Source organism: Tauraco erythrolophus, chromosome 3 (genome assembly GCF_009769465.1).
Source record: "Tauraco erythrolophus isolate bTauEry1 chromosome 3, bTauEry1.pri, whole genome shotgun sequence".
NCBI lineage: Eukaryota > Metazoa > Chordata > Aves > Musophagiformes > Musophagidae > Tauraco > Tauraco erythrolophus.
In genome coordinates this window covers 70,527,490-70,549,122 of record NC_141467.1, presented here as the reverse complement: position 1 = coordinate 70,549,122, position 21,633 = coordinate 70,527,490, and positions in this window count along the sequence as shown.

Sequence of the window (21,633 nt, the reverse complement as noted above, 5' to 3'; positions counted from 1 at the left end):
ATCCATAGTTGTGAATCCGAGTAACAAGGCACGGCTCTTCCATTTGAATCATGGTAGCTCTGAATCTGCAGACAGTGAATCCTAAGGCCAAGCGCACTTGTACATCTGCCACACCTGACTTTTCATTATTTTTTTTCCCCTATCTCTCAGTGTTCACTAGTATCCACCATCGGAGAGTCTTGACCATTTAAAAAGAGGACGTGGTAACTAGATGCTGAAGACTGGTACGAGGGGAAAACAAACAGAGAAAGAGCTTTCTGAAAGCTAAGCACTGTCCTGTCTCTCAGTTTTGGGTACTGAGCACTGGACTCGCTAAACTTTACATAGAAAACAATCAAACCCTTAATTTCCTCCTGACTCTGAGTAACGTATTGGCGTTGTGTACATACGAGTCATCGCTCTGTGCTTTACCACCTCATTCACGAGAGTAACAACTGTGAAGACACAGCCTTTTCTTCCTGCCTTTTCCATACGCACACCTACCAACGCAGAGATCCACGCAAACAAACAAGCGCCGCGACGCCGCCGGCATAAAAATTCACAATGAGGCTCACCGTCACACAGGGAATTTGCCAACGCTCTAAATGTAACACGCCGCCTAACTAGACATACAACAAAAGACTCCTGAACCTTTATCAAATACAAATTAACAGGAATACATTTGAATCGTGAAGACGAGCATTGCCTTTCAAATCGGTCCGGGACGATTTCCTCCTTAGCATAAAGACGGGAAAAATATTGTTGCAGCTCCACCTAGTGGAAAAGAGCCGGAAATACAGCGGCCAAACGGGCCCGGCGGGCCGCGACCCCGGCGGGCGGCCGCAGCGACCCCACCTCGGCCCCGCCGCCGGCGCAGCTGCAGCCCCCGGCAGCCGCGCACCGGCCCGACGTGCCGCTGCCGCTGGCGCGGTGCCTCTTTCAACCGCGCAGAACGCTCTGATTTGGGGATCAGAGGGCAGAGGTGGTTCGGTTTTATTTATTTCTCAGGTGGGGCAGCTTCGTCAGGGAAGAGCATCCTTTGGCAACGGCGGGGCCATCCCTCGAAACGAAGGGAAAGCTGCCAAAGTTGCACGTGGTTTTAGTCAAAAGGCGTCTGAATTTTCATGTTTGTTCAGAATTTTCTGATGGCCTCTGCCAAATTGAAGGAAAGGGGATTTACTGCGTGCACATTTTACTGCAGCATTTATTTCTGCTTCTCTAATACATTTAATTGCTTCAACATTCTTCCCGAATATTCATGTGGCAGTATTGTACACATAGGTCACTGTGAGTGAATCCAGGGAATGGTTACCGACATCCCTCTGTGCCTCAGTATCTTTACCTTTGCCTGACGTTTCCAAGTTGACAAAATATGAGAATCATGATGTCGTAGAAACGTATCACCTCTTCACAGCAGACACTGAAAGTAAGAGCTGTAGAACTGTAGGCAGGAAAAAAACAGAACAAAACCAAACCCCCAGACCCTGTCAATGTGTATAGGTGTTACACTCTATAGCAGTTTTCTGAAAGGCAATGAATGCAATGGAATGTTCTTGCGGAAGCTCTTGGTTTATTTTATTTTTATTATTCACTTTTCATAGAATGATAGAATGGTTAGGGTTGGAAGGGACCTTAAAGATCATCTAGTTCCAACCCCCCTGCCATGGGCAGAGAAATCCTCCACTACACCAAACATTTTCTTACTGTTTCTCTCACGAGCAGTCTGTGTCTCATTGCGGCCCAATAAAAAGATCCATCTTTTTTTAAAAGTCAGAGTGCTCTGTCAGGGCCTACTGTGTAAGCAACATCTTTCGCTTCTGTATTTTTACCAAGTTGCTCCACTACTCGGTTTCTCTGCTCCGCGCGTGACTGCCAGAACTGACCTTACATTTTGCAGGGCTCTAATCCACTTGGACTCAGGACCAGGGCTGGAATAGCCAACTCTCCAGCCCCGCGGCCGGAGGGGCAACCTGACACTGAGCTGTTTTCTCTTGCTAGAGGAGGGGACATAAAAGCGAGACCTGCGAACAGAAGAGATATTAATGGACAACAGGCTGCAGACGAGTAGGGCTACACCACTTCTGCTGAAGTAGAGCATATCCATAGATTAACTTTAATTTAAAGCAGCAGTATAAATAATTTCAGCATACAAATAATTTCATTCATTTCAAAATATGTCGCAGGCACTCTGTACGGTAAAGAGAATAATTGCAATTTTGTGCATGTTCTTACAAAAATACTAGGTACTGTATGGGGAAAAAAATTAAAAGGAAAAAACCTTACTGCATGTGGTTTACATAGTGAAAATATTTAGTCAGATGTTGAAATTGAAGCTTTTGAGTATTCCAGATAATGGGACAGTTCACAGGCTTTAATTCAGTACATGAATATATATTTGCAGAACTGACTCCACATAAGCAACAGAGGGAAGAGATCCATCCACTAGAATTATTTACTTCGATACATGTATCTATTCTAGTTTGTTTCTCCTGAGAATGTAAATATTTTTTTTTCCAAAGAAGAAACCTGAAAGGTGCATAATGATTTCACTAAATTCACGTTAACTATACAGGGTAAATTAAGCAGAAAACATAAAGGCCAAACACTGTACACAGTAATTAAGCTCAATATTACAGGGCTGTACTGTAATAATTACAGCCAGCATTGCATGCACATGCTGATAATTCACTTAAATTGCTTTCAGGACATGCCAAGAAAATCCCCTTTACTCAGACAGCAAAAAAGATTAAAAAAAAAAAAAAAAGACAGAAAGAAAGAAAAGCAAATTTGTACTTTTCATTTTGAAAACTATCATTTTTCCTTTCCCTATCTTGTCTCTTCTGGAAAAAAAAGCCCTAAATATAAATAGAGCATTTGCTGTTGTCTTTCTACTAAAGCTTTTAAATTTAAGGAATAATAGATGCCTGTCTAGACAACCCTAAAATTGTTTTAGTTACTGATGTATGGATGACTGATAAATGTCATCGTTTCTGCCTGCAGTGCATTTTGCATCCAGTCTAGTGACATTTGTCTATAGCTGACCTGAGTCTGCATTTTTCATTTGCATTAAGCATTTAAATTTTACAACTCTGGAGCTTCAGGATTCACTGTTTACTGGAAAATACAATACCATTCCCTCCTCCCCCTTCCACCCCAAAGGAAAGATGCTTTCTTTGCTTGTCACATGGCCATTTTTAATTAAACCAGCAGGGAAGATTCTAATCAGACAAAGGCAATGGAATTTGCTTCATACCTTTCCAAGTGAAATAATTATTAATTCCCTAGTTTCACATTTCTCATACAGATAAAATGAAATAAGAGGCATGGGCAGCGAAAAGAGGTTTTTATTTAAATATGGGCAGGTTTTTTGAAACAATGCAAAAAAAAATTAAGTTTCATGGTAAATGACAAATTACATAGAGATGTAACAAATTAGTAGGTTTACCGCTTGCTTTTAAAATATGCTTTACGCTCTTTACGTCTTTAGGCATGTGATTGCGAGATGGTAGAATTACCTCATGTAGAGATTTCCATTGCAAAACAGATCACTGTATTTTTACACACTTCTACTGAGAAATGTTTGTTGCTGCCTACTTTGTAATACAGATGGTTCCAATATTTTACTGTGTGTGAATCGTATTCTCCAAGCCACCATTGCTCAAACAAGGCATGATTTTTGCAATACGTCACCTCAGAGGACTGAATTCAATGGAAAGTCTTTGCAACCTATAAGCAGTCCCTCTGATTTTGAGCACGGCTTGTTTCGTAAAGACCATGCAAATCTAGGATTGCAGCAGACTTGCAGCAGCCTGTGAACAGCTGTTCACAGTTATTGCAGGACTTCTTATTTTAAGCTTTGGACTTCTTAAAAAGTCACCAAAAAATAATTCCACAGAGATTACTGTTTTCTATTACATTTTTGGTGACAAAACTTTTCATTATAAACATTTGGTACTGTTTTTTCGTTGCATGGTTTTCCTAACAGTACTTTCACAAATGTTACCGAGGCAAAAACTGGAGGAACTGTTTTGCTTTTTTGTTGAACTAACAACAGACAGGCTTAGGTGGAAGTAGCGGAGACTTAAAGCACGTGTCCAACTTGAAGCACATGAATAGTGCCATTGAGGCTAATGGATTTGCATACTTCCCATTAAGGGACCACATAAGTAGTCCACAATAGACTTTTTGTTCTACTAATAAAGCTAGATCAGGGTATCTGCCCTACTACAAAACCCTTGGGCAAACATTTTGCCCCTTTGACTGGCATCAGCACAGTTCCTGGCAGCTTTGGGAAAGTCTCACTCATATATACCATTTTTTCCAACAGAATTATGGAAAGATTTCTCTTTGGTGTAAGGCTATCAGGGCTGTTCAACTGACACAAGGAAAGGCAACTATTTCTCTTATGCTGTCCCTACCTTTGGCAGAAATTTATCAACGTAAAACAGGAGCAATGCCTTATACAACCACCTATGTTAGCCAAATCTGACCCTACCTGGTAGGAGACTCTCTGTAGTTCCCTTGGTCTAGGCAAATTTTCTCTTGGCAGTTTTTTGTCAAGCTATAACTCGTTTGCTTTCAGTTTGACAGAGCTGGCTTTAATATTTTCACCTCTCCGGCATGAACCACCACAGAAAACCCCCAGCAGTCACAGTAACAGTGGGAAGAAAGAACTTGGGTCATGTATTTTTCTACTAACCACTGCTGCTAAAAATGCAACTAGATCCTAGCAAACAGAGCAAAGCGTAAACGATTGCTGTACATTTTTAACAAGCATAGAGGGTACGATTTTAAAATGAGACTTTTCACCAGGTCTAGCCAAATAACCCCCACCCCCAAAAAATGGTTCTTTTGAAATAGTATCAAGAAAGCATGTGCTCTGAGCTCGGAGGAAGTTGTAGCAAAAGGAAAACAGAAAACAGTTAACCTCCACCTTGTATATAAATCAGTGCAACAGATGTAAAAGTAAGTGTACATTTGGAACCTACTGACCCAGAACACCAGTGCTGAACCTTTGTTTTCTCTCCTCTCCAATACGACTCCATCCTGTGATTTTTGTTTGCAAGGCACAGAAGACACAGTAGTTTTGTTCTTTTGCAGGAGTCACTGAGAGAAACATTTCTGCCTTGTCTTCTAATGCGCCTCCTTTCCTCAGGAGAGGTGAGCAAAGGTGTCATCATAGGACAACATCCAGTATTCAGGCAATCTAAGCCACCTGGTATTCTTAAATGCAGGGATCAGGTATTGCCAGACCTGGAGGGGAAAAAAAAAAAAAAACAACACAATAACACAAAATCACTCTAGGATTGGCCTGAGTAGTCTCTCATCAACATTCAGCAGCAGTGCCATAGCAAAGAGGAGAAAAAAAACACCCCACAGACACATGAGAAGGAGAAAAGATAAAAGGAGGCCTGAATGAAGAAAAATGTGTTATTTCTTAACTGAGCTGTGCATTAGGAGGAGGAAAGAGGCTCTGACATGGCCTGCAGCTCTTTATTTATAAGAACATCCTTCCAGTGATCTGAACCAACATCAGATGGGAGCACAGAGCTACTCTTCATCTGTTTTCAGCACTCTGGCTCCTATGCAAACTTAGGGAGATACTAAGTGCAAATTTGTGTGAAAAGGCTTGTTATCAAAGGCTAGGAACAGGTTTTATTTCAACACTTCATGCAGAATCTTTAAATTCAATTCTAGGAAACACACTAGAGGTTTGCAGGCTTCTCAGGAGTGAAGCTCTCTTACAAGAGCTCGCATGTACTGTACATCAAGGTCCCAATCCTGCAGTTAAGCCTCTGTGAGCAGCCCTTTGCAGTCCACTCCAACTTTAGGAATGCAGAGACTTATGGAAAGATGAACAGCACAGCAAGAACAGTTCAGACACTGTTTCGGTTTCTAAAGCAAGAGGTCTGCATTAAAAAAAAAAAAACTCCTAAATACTTAAAAATACATCTATAATTTATTTTTATGTATAAGTACTTACAAATACATACATACTCAAGTCAACAGAAAATTAGAAAAGCTCTTATAAGCCTTCATTTTTTTCCTTTCATTAGGAAGGTCTTCTCAAAATCTTATTTCCTCTTTAAAGATCTAAGTAGGCATTTTTCTCTGAGAGTCTGATCCACTCTAAATTGCAAACTAAAACTCTTTAATTTGTGAAAAAAATTGAAAATTGTCTTCCTGTGACATAAAAATTCTCTCTCCATAGGAGCAGACCCTTATCAGAAGGCTCAGGCTTTAGTATCCAGTTCATACAGGATGGAGAAAATCTATTAAAGATCAGTTATGTTAAAATGAAAGAGAAAACACCTGGTTTTATATCACCAACACAGACTGAAAATCATCCTTCTGAAACTGCTTGTGTAACATCAGTACAAAACTGATCTGAATTTGACCGTTCAAGCCTTTTTGAGAGAAATGGAAAAAATGTGTGTCCTCCTACAGAGGGGCAGATTATTCTCTTTCCATGTTTTTTTTTTGTTGTTTTAACTGCTGAAGGAGATCATTATTAGGACTGTCCTCTATAAATCTCTCTCTTTATCATTTTTATTTGTTTATTTGTCTATTTTTAAGCCATTCTTCTATCTCACTCACCTTCATAATAACAATAGGGTTTGCTTGACACCTACAGGGAGATTCTTCATGAATTTCTGCATACCATGCATCCATTTATGTGTGTAATGTGGCATTTAAATACAGAAATAATGCCATGCTGTATTGGAGAAGATTGCATCCACCAAATATTTGCCTGGGAGAGATAGGAGGCTAGATAGATGGAAGTTTGGAAATGACTTTAAAGGAAGGACAAGTTGCAAATTGCCTGATCAATACAGTGGAGCAATGGAGAGAAGAACTGAAAAAGTCTATATCCTATAGGGATAAGGAGGAATATGGGTCAGTGATGAGAATTCAATTGCCATAATAAAAGAGATGGAAATGAAAAAGCACAACTTTCATGCAGGGGCAATAATTGCCTTTGCATCCAATGGCTAGTGCTAGAAATAAAAAACAAAGCTATAAAAGCAGAAAAATAACATGAAAAATAATAATGAACAGTTGGGTCCCACTGTGTATGACTGCTCTCTCTGTGCCGGTTCTGCCTCTGCAAATCTCTTTCTGTGCCCAAACACATTTCTGGAGCTGGTCCACACAGTTTTTATAACCTGCTTCTAACAGTGCTCATATTTAGTAGGCATCTGCACTCAGCTATTGCTTATATTCAGGGATCTCCAAGGGCTGTGGAAATGGCATAGATTAGATGTTCTCCACTTGCAAATGGGGAAACTGAGGCCTACAGAAGTCAGAATTAGTGTATGGGCCCATGGGGACCCAGTGGCAGGGAGGAAAAGCTGCTGAGGGAGCCTCCTTAACAGTGGGCTGTCTTCAATTCTTCTCTCTAGTGACCAGTCAAGTCCCCATCATCAAATGTGATGCTCGTAGGTGGGTTTTCTGCCATAAGGCAGGAAGAAGCTTACCACAGCACTTTCCAGGCGAGGAGGCACGATGCCCCTTGGCTGTGGTTGGCAAAGGGTGCCTCTCACAAGCGGTGAGGTTTCACATGATCCCTGTCTCCGAGTGTCCTCCCTCTTCCTTGCTGTTTGACCCCACCATCAGCTGTGTCCTGTAATGCAGTCTCTCATGTAGCATGGTCTCTACAGCCGAAGCAGTGAAAATGTGAAAGTTCTGGCTAGAAACATGACTTGCCTTTATATCTTTTTACTCCTAGCTCCAGACGCCGTTCTTTTCTCCTAGAGAAATTCCTGTGCATCCCCCATGCTCAACTGTATGACTGTAACATATCTCTGTCTTCAAGAGGGTGTCTTTCATGCCATCATATGAATTAGATGTATAAAACATGAGTCTTCCTTCTCAGCATGGGAGGCTGTTGGTACAGACTCCATTACAATACATCAGTTACAACTCTTTTCATGTTCATCATATCGAATTCAGACCTTCGTATCATCCTGACATACCTATTTTGTGGGCTGAAAATTACCTGAGTGCCGGTTCTTCCTAAAATGAAATTATTTGGGCTGTAACAGTTTCCTAGCTATTTCCAAGTGTTAGCAGAAAGACACATAAACAGGAAATAAAAGTCCTGTAAATCTAAATGTTGAAGGGACTCAAAAACAAAATAGTTCTCAATAAAAGCTGAATTTTGGCCTAAGTAGAGAACAGCATTTAGATTAGTCCTCACATTGCACATTTAAAAACAAAAATAAATATTTTTTAGCCTTTTAAAAGTGTGCATTAGTCATATGGTGGGGGTGTATGCGTTTAAAAAAAGCCTATAATGCATAAAATGTTCACACTAATGAATCTTCCATGTTACCTTATAAAAGATGCTGAAGGATGCTTTATCATACAAAAGATGATAAAGGAAGCTATACTGAATGAGATTCACCAATCTCATGTGAGATCACGGTAGTCATTTTTTCCTTACTATAAATCTCCTTTCCAAAGGATGTAGTTAAGGTCTTCCACAAAGTTTTAAGATGTGACTTTTATGTGAAACTAGTGACTTTGGAGTTCTCAATTTCAAAAATCTTGAAGAGATGAAAGAGGTTAAAGAAAATAAAGGTCTTAAAGGCTGTTCGGAAGTTTTGGGTAGGTCAGTCAGGGACAAGGTATTAAATTGCTGTTTTGGGCTAACTCCTATGGCTTTGTTCTCAGTTGTCTTTTACCTCTTATTGTCAAATGTGCTTCATCATAAAAAGCACGAGGCATACAAAGTGCTATCAAGTTGAGTTGGAAAATATATACGATTATTTTGCATTGGTAAAAACAGGTAAATGAAGTTCAATACAACAGGGAGCCAGTCCCCTATCTCTATCTGCAAGAGCCCCTACAAGGTGTGCATTGCACCAAACTTCTGTTTATTTTGGACACACTGTAAAAAGCAAGCATAAAGGTCAAGTGGCTCTAGTCAGCCAGAAAATGGGATTGCCTGTTAAAACTATACTTTCTTGCATTATTGCTTCCTCACTCCTTTGTTTCCTGTTTGAAACAACTCAGTAGCATCTGCCTATGGCTTTAATTTCTACTTGAACTGGTTCTGCCTGCTAGTAGCACATTCCAGTTTGTAGCAGTCCAGAAAACCTGAAGCCTAATTGCAGGTGACTCCAAAATCCCTCATGTATTGTTTTCATCACCAATACATGCTCAGTTCTGTTGTGTTGGGGAGGCTTTAATTCTGATGGATTTTTATGGGATAATATCAGCCTTGTTTCTCTCCTCTCAGTTTAATGAGATGGTCAAGGAGCTCTACTTTCACGTCCCCAGGATACAGGAAAATCAAGTTGCTTGCTTCCAGCAAAGAAGGATGTGTTAGTGCCATGGCAGTAAAGTCACTGGGAAGCTTTACGCTGGCTCCAGCAGGGTCTGGGTCCCACATCTTAACCAATCTGCATTTTACCTCTGTCTGGGTTCTTAAATATCCTTGACGGCATTGCATGGTAACTAGCAGAGCCCTCAAATAGCATTTAAAAGAAGTTAGATTTGATTATATTTTGTTCAGTGAGAACTATGCAGCCTTCTTACAACTCAAATACGAGTTAATGTCACTTCACGGAAAAAGAAGGAAACCAGATCATTCGAATTACAAGATTGTTGATGGATTAATTTGTGACAGAAGAAAGTGAAAGTGAGGTGGTGACAAGGGGATTAGTTAACAAGATGCAGTAAGAATGCTAGGAGAGCTGCTCGTGCTTTACAAATACACTAGACTTTTTGAAGATATTGCTAGCATGACAGATAAAGGGAATGTAGCTGCATTATATATTTAAATTTTCCAAAGGCATTTGAAAAGATACTGCACAAATGGCTTATTTTGAAAATAAAAGCCCATATGATGAAGAGGAAGCCGCAAAATGAATTAAAATGTAAGAAGATAGGAGGGGGAGGAAAGGAATAATGAATATAATACACTTAAAATGGAAGGTATTCTCCTGAGAAGCATCACAGAGCTCTGCAGGCTTAAACCAGGGCACCTGCACCTTATTATTTTCTCTATGTAATGCTTTGCTTAGACTCTTGTTTGACTGAATTGACGAAAATGCTGTATGGGAATGCTAATGTAAAAATATTTTTTACCTTATTTATAGTATTTATACTGTATTTAAAGTATGAAGCTCCTTCCATGATGTATCAGAGATGGAAGAAGAGATTAGCAATAGCATTATCATTACAAAACTTGCAAGTTGTGGGCTTAATTATTACAGAAATCCTTTCCCCCTTCAGACACAGAAATGACTTTCCTGTAGTACCTCTGTTACAGCTCATCTTACGCTAAACATCTGGAACCTCTAGAAAAGAAACATTTAGTCGAGCCCGTAGCCCAGAGGTGTTTCTTCTTAATTAGTTTCTCATTTCAGCCTTTGTGAATCACTGGCTCACTGTCTTCGTGCACTACTGTGTTATTAGATACCCATGCACGGAACTTGCAAGGTCCCATTAACCTTGTTCTTTCAATTTTATAATTACACTTGCAGGATGTGAGGAGCACCAATATTCCATTTTTATGGTCAAGGAAAAAGAGATAGGGAAAGGACTGGCCTCTTAAAAGTAACAAGATACACTATTGCAAAATTTAAGCCATCACCTAATGGAATCCTCAGTTATTAACCCTTTGTGAGACTCATGAACTTAAACTTGGCTTGCCCTTTTGTAAAGAAAATGATAGAAAGCAAGAAAGCACATAAACTGAAGTCTAAAGCACTCACACAGAGGTAGGAGATCTGCATTCAAAGTCTGCCTCTGCTGGAGGCAGCTTCATCAGCTCTCATTCTAAGCAGCGTGTCTGTTCTGGGGAGATGTTAGCTCTTAGGCAGCTCTGTCCACCTTCTCCTACACAGCCTTAGACAATGATACTGAGGACAGTATCCAAGAACTATGTAAAGGCTATTTTGAGGAACCGAAGAACTACCTGGGCCAAGAGATTTGCCAACAGACATACAAGGGAAAAAAAGGAGAAATTGAACCCATTGCTTCTAAGTCTATAGTCTATGTATGACACCTCTTACTAAAATGACAAAAAAGAGAGCATGTTATGGCATCTCCTGTGATTGGTCACAATGCAATCTGTCTCATGCCACTTCAGAAATTTTGGTATTCTACCATCTTTTCATATTTGCTAGGTAATTTGATCTCCTTTGTAGCTGTAGTTTTGAAGAAAATGCTGTGTTTGAACAATGTAGTGAAGTTGTTGTTTTAGCACTGGTACTTGTAGAGAAGGACAGTTCAGAGGCCATTGAATCAGGTTGAGCATGGTTTCCTAAGGGCTGAAACTTTCGATTTGAATGCCATTGTCTCATTCCAAGCAACATTACTGCAGCTGAAGTCAATACAAGTGATTGAATTCTCCGGGGCCTGATCCAATAGAAAAACTCCATTGACTTGAACAAAGCTGGGGCAAACATTTAATAAATAAGAAAAACATGCATTGTGAAAGAAGTTCTTGCCAGGCCAGTTCAAGATAAATCATTCTATCTATGCTCAAATTTAAACTCATGCTTAATTCTTCTCAAATCAAATATTGCATGCAGAAAAAAAAAGAAATTTCTTGGAAGGAAAGTTGTTCCTACAGTAAATTTTCAGTATGTCCAATGTTAAGATTTACTGCTTGCTTAGGGTATTTGGACTTCAGTTCTTCTCCAATATGAATTGTATTACGTCTTTTTTGTTGATATCCAGGCATCTGCAAAATCCTTTGGAAGACAGGAAATTATGGAAGCACTTTGGCTCAGAAATTACAAAAAGGGAATTTGGTACGAGAAACTACGATTTCTAATACTTTTTGTATTAGTTTGTATTTTATAGTTGGGATAGGATATGCTGTTACTTTGGATTCTTAAAAATTTTCGAGTTTTGACGTGAGAATTCATGAATCTAAGTACATAGGCATCATGTAGGCATGCTTAAATTCATACTCTGCCTCCAAATAAATGTACCTGTATGTGAAAGAAAGAAAAAACATACATACGGTCCACAGTGTACAGCTAACATGTCTTCAAATGGCTGTTTACTGTGACCTTTAGTGGTTGGATGACGTGGTTCTAGTCTGCTACTGACAACTATATTAAAACTAATGCTACTCATTTGTCCATGAATTAAATAGTGAAATGAACTATGCAAAACCACATAGCAATGAGAAGGAAAAAAAATACCAGGAAATGAACAAATGTGAAGTGAATTCTGGGACAACGGGATAATTCAGAAGAGATTTGTGTGTTCTGCTCTCCTCAAATCTCCTGATCTGTCTTCAAGGTCACTTACATGTTATCATCAAAAGAATTACACTTAGTTTAATGAAGACTACCATGCTCGGCAGCATGGTTTGAAAAAGAGTCACAGCCTCACTGCAAACTAAAGATGGAGAACGTCGACTATGACGTTTGCCTAGAAATTCAGGATAAATAAAAACTCCAATAAGGCTCAGAATCTAACCAACAGAAAAACAAACCTCAGGCTGCATGTCTGTTGGGTAGCACAAGTTGTATTTTGATTCTTTCCTTGTCTCTCTACCCTTTCCAACTGAAAAAAGCCTCAAGGTGGTATGATTTCCGTGAACCTGTTCTACTGTGCGCTGAGGACAGGTTCAGGAGTAATGTAGCACAGATTTTGCATAGATCTCCAGAAATCTACTGGGAGAAGATTGAAAACTTGCAGGAAGGCAGAGCAAATGCTCAGTGTAAGAACTGGCAGGAAACTATCTGCTCATAGGCTTTTCCATTAAAGCCTCATTAATGCAAGAATAAAACAAGAGGCAGGTGTTGCTTGTGCAGTATTTTCCCCATTCTGGGCTGCTGGCTCTGCATTTCATGCTCTCAACCATGACATGCACTTTTTAATTGCTTGTTATAGTCCACTGGCATCTTAGGCAAGAGAAACCAAACATCAGGCCTCTCAAAGCTCTTTTGTAACAAACTGCAAATGTGCACAAGACAGAAGATGTATCAGTTTCATCAGCTTTTATCTTGGGACATGGGGAGTGTACTAGGTACAAAATGGCTTTGTTGTTAGAGAAAATTTTAATTACTGAATAGTGATAGAAATAGGATTGGCTAATTTTCACATCAGTATAGATGCAAAATTGTTTATGCTGGCTTATTGCTACAGGGAGGTGTTCGCTGTCAGATCCTATTGATTTCAGCTTAGATGTCTTAATTAGTCAATCCTATTGATTTCGATGAGGATGTCATGAAAAGTAATTACTCTACATCCAGCATAGTCATTTTTCTATTTTAACATCTCTTCTCTTTCAAAAAGCAGACTTTTAAAATTGCTAATGGTGCTAATACCAAGAAGGCAGCCAGATTATTTGGTTTAAGAGTCAAACGAGACTCCTAAGACCACTTATCATCGTTTTGACAGTTTTTGAAACAGACCACCAGAGCTACACTCAAAACTGTCAAAAAAAGTTGTGTTTCAATACTGCTTCTTCCCCAAGGCCTGATTATGGTTTGGTATTCTTAACTTACTTATTGAATTTTCCCTCAAGTAATCCTTGTGCCTGAAAATTGTTGAGCTGTTCCATCATATTAGCACAAAGTGCTTGTTCTAGTATAGTACAGCAAGGACAACAAAGCTCAAACAGTGTTATGTCACTTCATTCATTTTTCACTTCTTTTCACTTCTGTATTTCATCTCTGACAAGATCTTCTCTACGTCTTTGTGTGTTCAAAGTCAGGAAAGTTAGTTTTTGGTGTACTGAATATGGATCAAGGAGTCTTTTTATCTAAAAAGCTTGCATTTGGTTAAAATCAATATACATATTTTATAAAACATTTCAGTTTAGTCTCAAGTGCTGTTTGGGTCATTCTTTAATTTATAATTAATCACATTTTACAGACAGAAAACCCAAGTAAAAGTATTAATTCACAGAAAAATACTAATCATACTTGAATGTGAGTATATTTATCCTAACTGAAAGAAAAGTTCTCCAGAACTAGGACAGCAGAAACCATTTCTTCTGCTACTCTTATTTAAATAATACAAAAAGGAAGAAATAAAATAATGGGGAAAAAAAAAATAATAAAGCCAGAAATTCTTCATTAAATGTACCAAAGATTGCTAGGAAGCCTTTTTAATCTACAGAAGTAGAGCACAAGATTTTGACCACACAATGGCCCTGTGTGACTCTGACTGCCTTCAGGTAAGGTTAACATATCATTTCAGGTTTTCTCTTTTACTGAACCGGCCCAAAAGTTTTCCAGTTAAGGCCACTTGTATATCAGTGGCTTTCCGATGTGAATACCAAAAACAGGCTTTGAGTTTTAGGAGTTGGGCAGATTATTTTGCAGATTAAGAATACTAGTTTTGGAAGAAGAACTGCAGAGAGATTATGAATATATATTACACATTAAAAAAAGCAGCCTGATGTCATGAAGTTTGATGACAAACAATGGAGTCCAGTTTCAGAGGAAATTTCACACTTAAATAAAAGGAAAAGTTCCATACTTCCTTACCCATTCCTGAACTGCTTTTTCCCCTCATGATGCTGAGATTGGGGAAAGTAAAAGATAATACAAAATGGGCATGCAAGAATCAGAGAACTTTTTTCTTGACAGGTTGGATCACTGCAACAGACTGTTCTCTGCATAGCCATGAGGCTCCTTGTTTGTTGTCTGATCAGTCCTTGGAGCCTCATTGAAATAAAACCTCACCCCCTCTTATTAGTCCAGAAGTAGCACTGATGAGCTGCAAGGCTGCTTCACGTACTCTTCTTGCAGTGTTATCATGCTTGTTTTGAGAAGTGAGTGGTGAAGCAGTCTAAAGAGATTCCCTGTAGCTTATATCCAGAACATTGTGATCTTGTGCACATGCCCTGCATTTACAGAAAAATAATATCATTTTTCAAATAATTTAAACAGAAGAATGAGTTGACAGTAGTTTGTGGGCTAAGTTCCAACACTAGAAGATATGGAAACCTTCTTCATTTAGACTAGATTCTGCTACTTTAAGAGTATAATACTTGATTCACACAAGGGTGCTGAAGGCATGTCAAAGATTCTGGGAGTCATGGAGTCTACAATATCTGGGCAAGACAATGAACATCCTGTAAAGCATGTTCAACCTGTTTTATGTCAGCAGTAATTGTTTGGCTTTCTAAATGTGTGCCACATCTATTATAATAAATACTGGCTTATCATAGAACTGAGATTGATTTCCTAAAGTACAAACTTTAATAAATTTACCATTCAAGCATCCTTCATTTCAGTGTTTGAATGTAAAGTGTTATATAATTTTATTACTATTTCATTTTATTATAAAATCACTAATTTCCAGGCATGGTATATTCTACTTGCTTCAATATGTATGTTTCCCTCTTGAAAGCAGATTGCTTTTTGTTTTGAGACCTGAGCATCTGCCGCTTTCATTGGGATGGGCAGGACTGTTACAAGAAGCATCAGTACCTCAGGATCTCAGAAGATAGAGGAAAAAACAACCAAACCAAAAACAAGCCCCAACCTATAGCCCCAATCTATAAGTTTATTTTGTAGCAATTTTTCTGAAGGCCATTTTCGAATCTTGCTCTATTTGCACTCTATTTCTGTACCCACTTTTTCTTGAGATGTCACATCTCCTTGAGATGTCAAATCTCCCCCTTTCTCTTTGTTCCTTAAATGTTCAGATTTCTCCCCAAAGTCTAAGTTGTGGAAACTGTCCATAAAGTTCAGTGATACAATAGTGCCAATTCTCAGTGAGTTTTGTGGCTACGATTCTAATACTCTTTATTTCTGTTTTTTTATTCAGGTGCACAAGTCTAATATGGTCACTTAGAGGTTTACAGATACTGTGTCTATTGTGTTTGTAGTGTGCGAGATCCAATAAGCAATAGATGACTTTTTGCATTTTAATATACCACTCTGAAGAGTTTACTGTTTAATATACCTCTCTGGGAGTACTGCGTTATATATATGTCTACAATGAACAGTGTTCAAAAAGGGAAGAAATGGGTAAAAGGGAAGACAGGAAGAAATGGGTAAAAGGGAAGACGGGAAGAAATGGGTAAAAGGGAAGACGGGAAGAAATGAGTAAAAGGGAAGACGGGAAGAAAGGAAAGATCTCTTATGGCAAAATGACTGGGCCAAAAAGAGCTTTCTGTGTATTACCTCCTGAGTTCTTTTAGGATCATCTTTACAAATTTGAGTCTAGTTCAGTGTGTAAATTAGAGCGATAGTCTCTAATGTGCTAATCTTTTATGACTATGAGGGAAAAAAAACAATACCTTCAGGTGGTACAGTAAGGTGGAATTTCTATGGAAGAAAGAAGACACATTTGTCTTATTCTGGATATTTAAGTTTGGGTATAGAATCATAGAATGGTTTGGGTTGGAAGGGACCTCAAAGATCATCTAGTTCCAACCCCCCTGCCATGGGCAGGGACACCCTCCACTACACCAGGTTGCTCAAAGTCTCATGCAACCTGCCCTTGATCACTTCCAGGGATGGGGCATCCATAGCTTCTCTGGGCAACCTGTTCCAGTGCCTCACCATCCTCAGAGTGAAGAATTTCTTTCTAATATCTAATCTAAATTTACACATAAGATGTAAAATGATACTGGTCCGTGCAGGGACCAGTTTCTTCCTAAAGCTGCTGAAACAGTTGGAATAATTCAATGTTTATTGTATAATTGACAGAGAACCAAGAAGTTGAATCTGCTAAGAATTCCTAAAACATTGTGCCAGTCTTTATCTGCATACGACAGTTGATCAATGTAATATAGAAATATGTACAAATGTAATTCATATGTGTACGCACCATAATACTCATACTTTATTTAAATAAACTCACAAACATACAAATTTAAAGTAAATAAATGTCTAAAAATACTACCACAGAACCTTTTCTATGAAAAAATAGAATTCTGAAGGGTCTGAACATCAATATACATCAGAGTTCAATTCTTTCTAGTAATACAAAGTTGTTTTTATTTCTCTTTTAAATTGCTTTTGTCCCACTAAAATGAATTGGAGCTGTGGGTTATTTTGTGTGCTGATGTGTATGAGAGTTACATGTTAGAAATATGGCATCTCAATTTCTTATTCATCTCCAATACAAATCTTTGACCTGTGGTGTTCTTATGAAACATTTGAGTTGTAACCTAAAAAATTAGGTTATTAACAACCATCTGACATCTTTTCATGAATCTCAAATAACCCAAACCAAAACCAACAAATTTAAAAATCTCTATTTTATCTTTGATCAGAAAGATAACTATGAAAAATAAGGACTGTCAAAGATGACAGCTAATGAGCAAAGTCAGAGACAACATACTGTAGGACTGGCGGCAGGGACTGCATGCATCCTGCAGGTCCTGGACTTCCCTAATTATTGCAATTGCATACAATTTTTAAGGAATATACTAATCAAAGTTTCAAGTAGGGAAGACCATGCTTTACATTAGGGCTCCTCTGTGTGCTGGTCTCCAGCATGGTCTGACATGACACTCCTTGGCCTCTACACTGCTACAGTACACCCTTTCCCAACTGTGGGACACCCCTCCCAGCTGCTGGCCAGCAAGTCAAATGACTAAAAAGCATGCCAAGTCCTAGAGACACAAAGTGTCCATCACATGGAGGTGAGATGAGAGGCAAAAGTGTTTACAGAAAAAATATCCTCCTTTCAGGGACAGTTCCTCTTTTTCCTCAGGGAAAACTTTTTTTAGGTTTGCTACCATAGGTTCCAAAGATAATAATTACAGTTTTCTTCCTCTGCTCTGCTCCCATTTTCACATCACCAAGAAACATGAACAGTGTTTTCTTACTGTTTTTCTTACTCTTTTAACTGTGCTGAAATTCACTTATTTGTTCCTGTTTCTCTTTTTTTGTGTCTCTTACTGAGAGAAAGACTGTTTTATTACCTTCACCCGTATAACTTTTGAGTTACTTAATAGGCTAAAAAGGTTTTTTGGAAGACCAAACATATTTCTACCTTCCTTTTCCAGCATTTTTTTAGAATACTCGGAAGAACTCTAGTACATAAAGCTCTGATTTGTCAGATCACTTAATCCCAGGTTTAAATCTTTTTGAAACACACAATTAGGTGGGTGTTCTACTGAGTCAGTTCTTCAAGATGTGATTTTCTTTTATGAAAGTGATGTGGGTTATAATAAAATGAAGGGACCATCGAACTCGTTCAAAATTGTGCATTTCATTTCTGTGATGTTTTTTTCTTCACTGTGCCTGATAAGATTAATATACCTGTAAGTCTCAATATCATTTTATACAGTTTATTCAGGAGAAAGACATATATTGTCTCTTTGTCAGTTGTGTAAGACCTAATACAAAGAACAACAGATCCTCTTGGTTATAGTTCAAGTATCTGCATGTCAGTACATTAAGCTGATTGACCTCAATGTGTCTGTCTTTCATTTTGTGTAATCCTTATTTTGCCTTGATCACCTCTCTAAGCAACACGTACAGACTGAAGTTGTGCAGTATTTTAGCATTTATGGCCAGATGATCTCCTGATCTCTATCCTCTAGAAGGAGGCATGAGCGATCTGTGGCCTATGCTGTTCCCCAAGGCACGTTCAGCTCCCATGAACCCTGAAGGGTCAGATGGACTTTTCCAGTGGGAGAGAGGGGGCCAATACCTGGAGCACAGACTCACATTGAAACTCAGAGGCTCACTCTGAAGCTCGCGTTCAAGCTGGTGGAATACATGAGGCCAAATGCAGTATCACACACATTTAGCTGTATTGCACTGGCCCTTGAAGGTCTGGCTGGAAATAAAAATATTTTCCAGCCATAGAGAAGCTGGCCAAGCCTGTAAGGCTTAGGAGATTAGAGTATGTCAGTTATTGGTACTGAGGTGTTATTGGTTTGTCAGTGTAGCTGCCCTGGAGACAAACTGGGTCCAGATAACTCCCTCTCCTGATGCATTTGTATGGACAAAAGTGACAGAATCACAATCATGCTCTGTTTCCACTGAGCACTTGCTCTTTCAGTTTTTTCATGGTCAATTTTACCTCTTGTAAGTCATATCAGCTGCCCACCTACTCTTTGTAGAGTAAATAAAGGAATTAAAAAACCATACCAAACCAAAAAAAAACCCTCATCCAACTCAAAGCTAAGTCCAGAGTTGCTCAGTGTCCATGAAGCTTCAAGTCAGGTCTTGAATAGGGTTCCACATATCCAATCAGTCCTTTCTTCAAGGATAAACATTGACCTTCCTTTCTGAAGAAAGAGTAGAGGAAGATGCCAGACCATTATGGAAATGCATTTCTAGCTAGCTCCTTGAGGCCTTCTGTCTAGTTACTTCAACAAGTGTCCCCTTAGTTCTTCTGGACACTCACTGGATGTCACGGTGGCCATCTCCCTGCCATCTGAGGTTTTACAGAAAGCTAGTTTAGTTGTACCACACTTTATCACCATTTGGGGCACTAATGCAAACCTATCCTCTTAGGAAAAGATACATAAGTACTGGAAAGAAAAGGATCTGTGCCAAAGATTTTATGGCACAGATGAATGCTTGTAAAGATGCAGTGCCCAAATATAAAGAAGTGTTTTAAGATACATTAACTACCACAGAAAAAAAAAACCAAACAACAACATCAAAAAACAAAACTAATGGAAAGAAAGAAGGGATTCTTTCAGTCAGAAACACAGGCCCACCAGTCAACTGAATATTTGTCAGAGTTATTCTGGTAGGAGCCCTTTAAATCACCTTCCTTTATATTTTTTTACCTCATTTTTCAAATATTCTGGGATTTAGTAAATAATTATGAAGAAGACCAGATACTGTTTTCTGCTATGTTTTCTATTACTAGCACGAGCTAGGGCATTTGAACAAGTAATTCACCGGGGACTATTGTTCCCAGTTTGTACTAGGTTCTGGTTTCTGCCTATTTTCATTGGTGCCCTGAAGCATTTCATAGTTTTGTCACTTGAAAAAAACAGCTGCAGCACTACATTTACCTGATCATTCTCACACAACAAATTCAATCAGCAGAATTCATTCTGCAGCCACTTGTTTATTTTTTGGTGGTGGTGGTCAATTACACAATGACAATTGTCAGGACACTGGAGCAAGACTGTGTTCCCTAACAGGGAGGTCAAATGATATTTCGGCTGGTAAGTAGTAGAAGCTCAATTAGTACATGAATCATTTAAAACCAAATTGAACAAAGCAGTCAATAACATTCTTTTGCTTGCAGAGGGATCTGTCCACTTAGCAAGGTAGACCCAGAGCTGCTCTAGCCTGTGCCTGAGGGCTGGACCTGCACACGGCAGCCCCAGGATGACGGGAGGGCTTGGGTAAGAGTTCTTCTTCCTGTATGTTCCCTCCCTCCCTCATCAAATTGGTCTGTGCACTTAGCCATCATACCTGGAGATCTGGCCCATGTATCAGCACATTGTTCCTTAGACAAAGTTCTTAGATAATGTTCCTCCATTATCCAGCTGCTTAAATCGAATGCCTTGGAACATGAAATTGAAACTGTTCATTTTAGTATCATTGCAAAGGCTTCCTTTTTTGTTCTCTTTTATTCCCCCCTACAACTTTTGAACTGACAGAACAAGTGCAATTGGGATGTTAACAGCAAGCTGGGACCAACTGCAGCCATCAGACTTAGGCACCTACTTCCTACTACTAAGCATTTAGAACAAACCTCATCCCCCCTTACGCCTCACAGATTTCACCACACCATTTCCAGGTAGAATTATTGCTGTCATCATCTATTGCTTTCTATACCAGCTTGACTATAAATCGGTATCACCGTCATCATATTCAATTGTATTTAATTTTTAAATTTACTTACTGCCTCCATCCTGTCTACAGATTACATCTACATCTGTAGATGTAATCATCTGGATCAATTAAGAAGTCAGACTCAGAGAAGTGATAGAGAATCCTCTGAAGAAAGCCCTTAAAACTTGGTCTACAAAGGGATCCATCAGAAATACATGCCTGCTCTGCACAGTGCAGCATAGATTAAGAATACCAAGTTAGCACAGACATACCTGGAAATGCTGGCTTGGGTCTGAAGGCAGTTTAGCCGTAGCAGTGTGTTATAGAGTTTAATGTTGTACTGACACAGGTATAATGTTTGCAGTATGACAGCTGGCATGCCAGTGAGAGCCCAGAGGCGGCTCAGAGGCCACAGAATCATCCTGCATCATTAAATATAGGTAGGACTATAGGAGGGATTGAGGTCCCAGCCACTATCCTCAGAATTCTTCTCTGCCTAACACCATGGTCCTGTAAAAAAGCTCCTAAATTTTTACTTATATACACAGCCAGGAGCATCTTATCCTCAATAGCTTTGAACTTGATCAAGTTTCCTCACGAAGACTCACAGCCTGGTTAAGAAAAGGGGTGATGAACGAGACAATGTCTTGTTCTGTCTTTTAGTTGTTAGCTCAGTTGTTAGCACACACGTGAATTCCCGTGTGGAGGTATCTGGACTAGGAAGGCTTAACTTTCTGGCTCACTGCCCACTGGTCAAATTCTCAGTCTTGATTTGGGGACTCTGTCTTTACCCTGCTTGGGACATACTTTAAATTATAACCATGGCAGCTGGTAGGCTGAATGATGAGTTCCCTGTGTTATCCTGCAGTAAATGAAGACAAGAGATTCGTTTCATGCTTGTTCCTCAATGAGTGTTTTCCGAGAGAGACTGAGTGCCTCCACTCAGGATACATCCTTC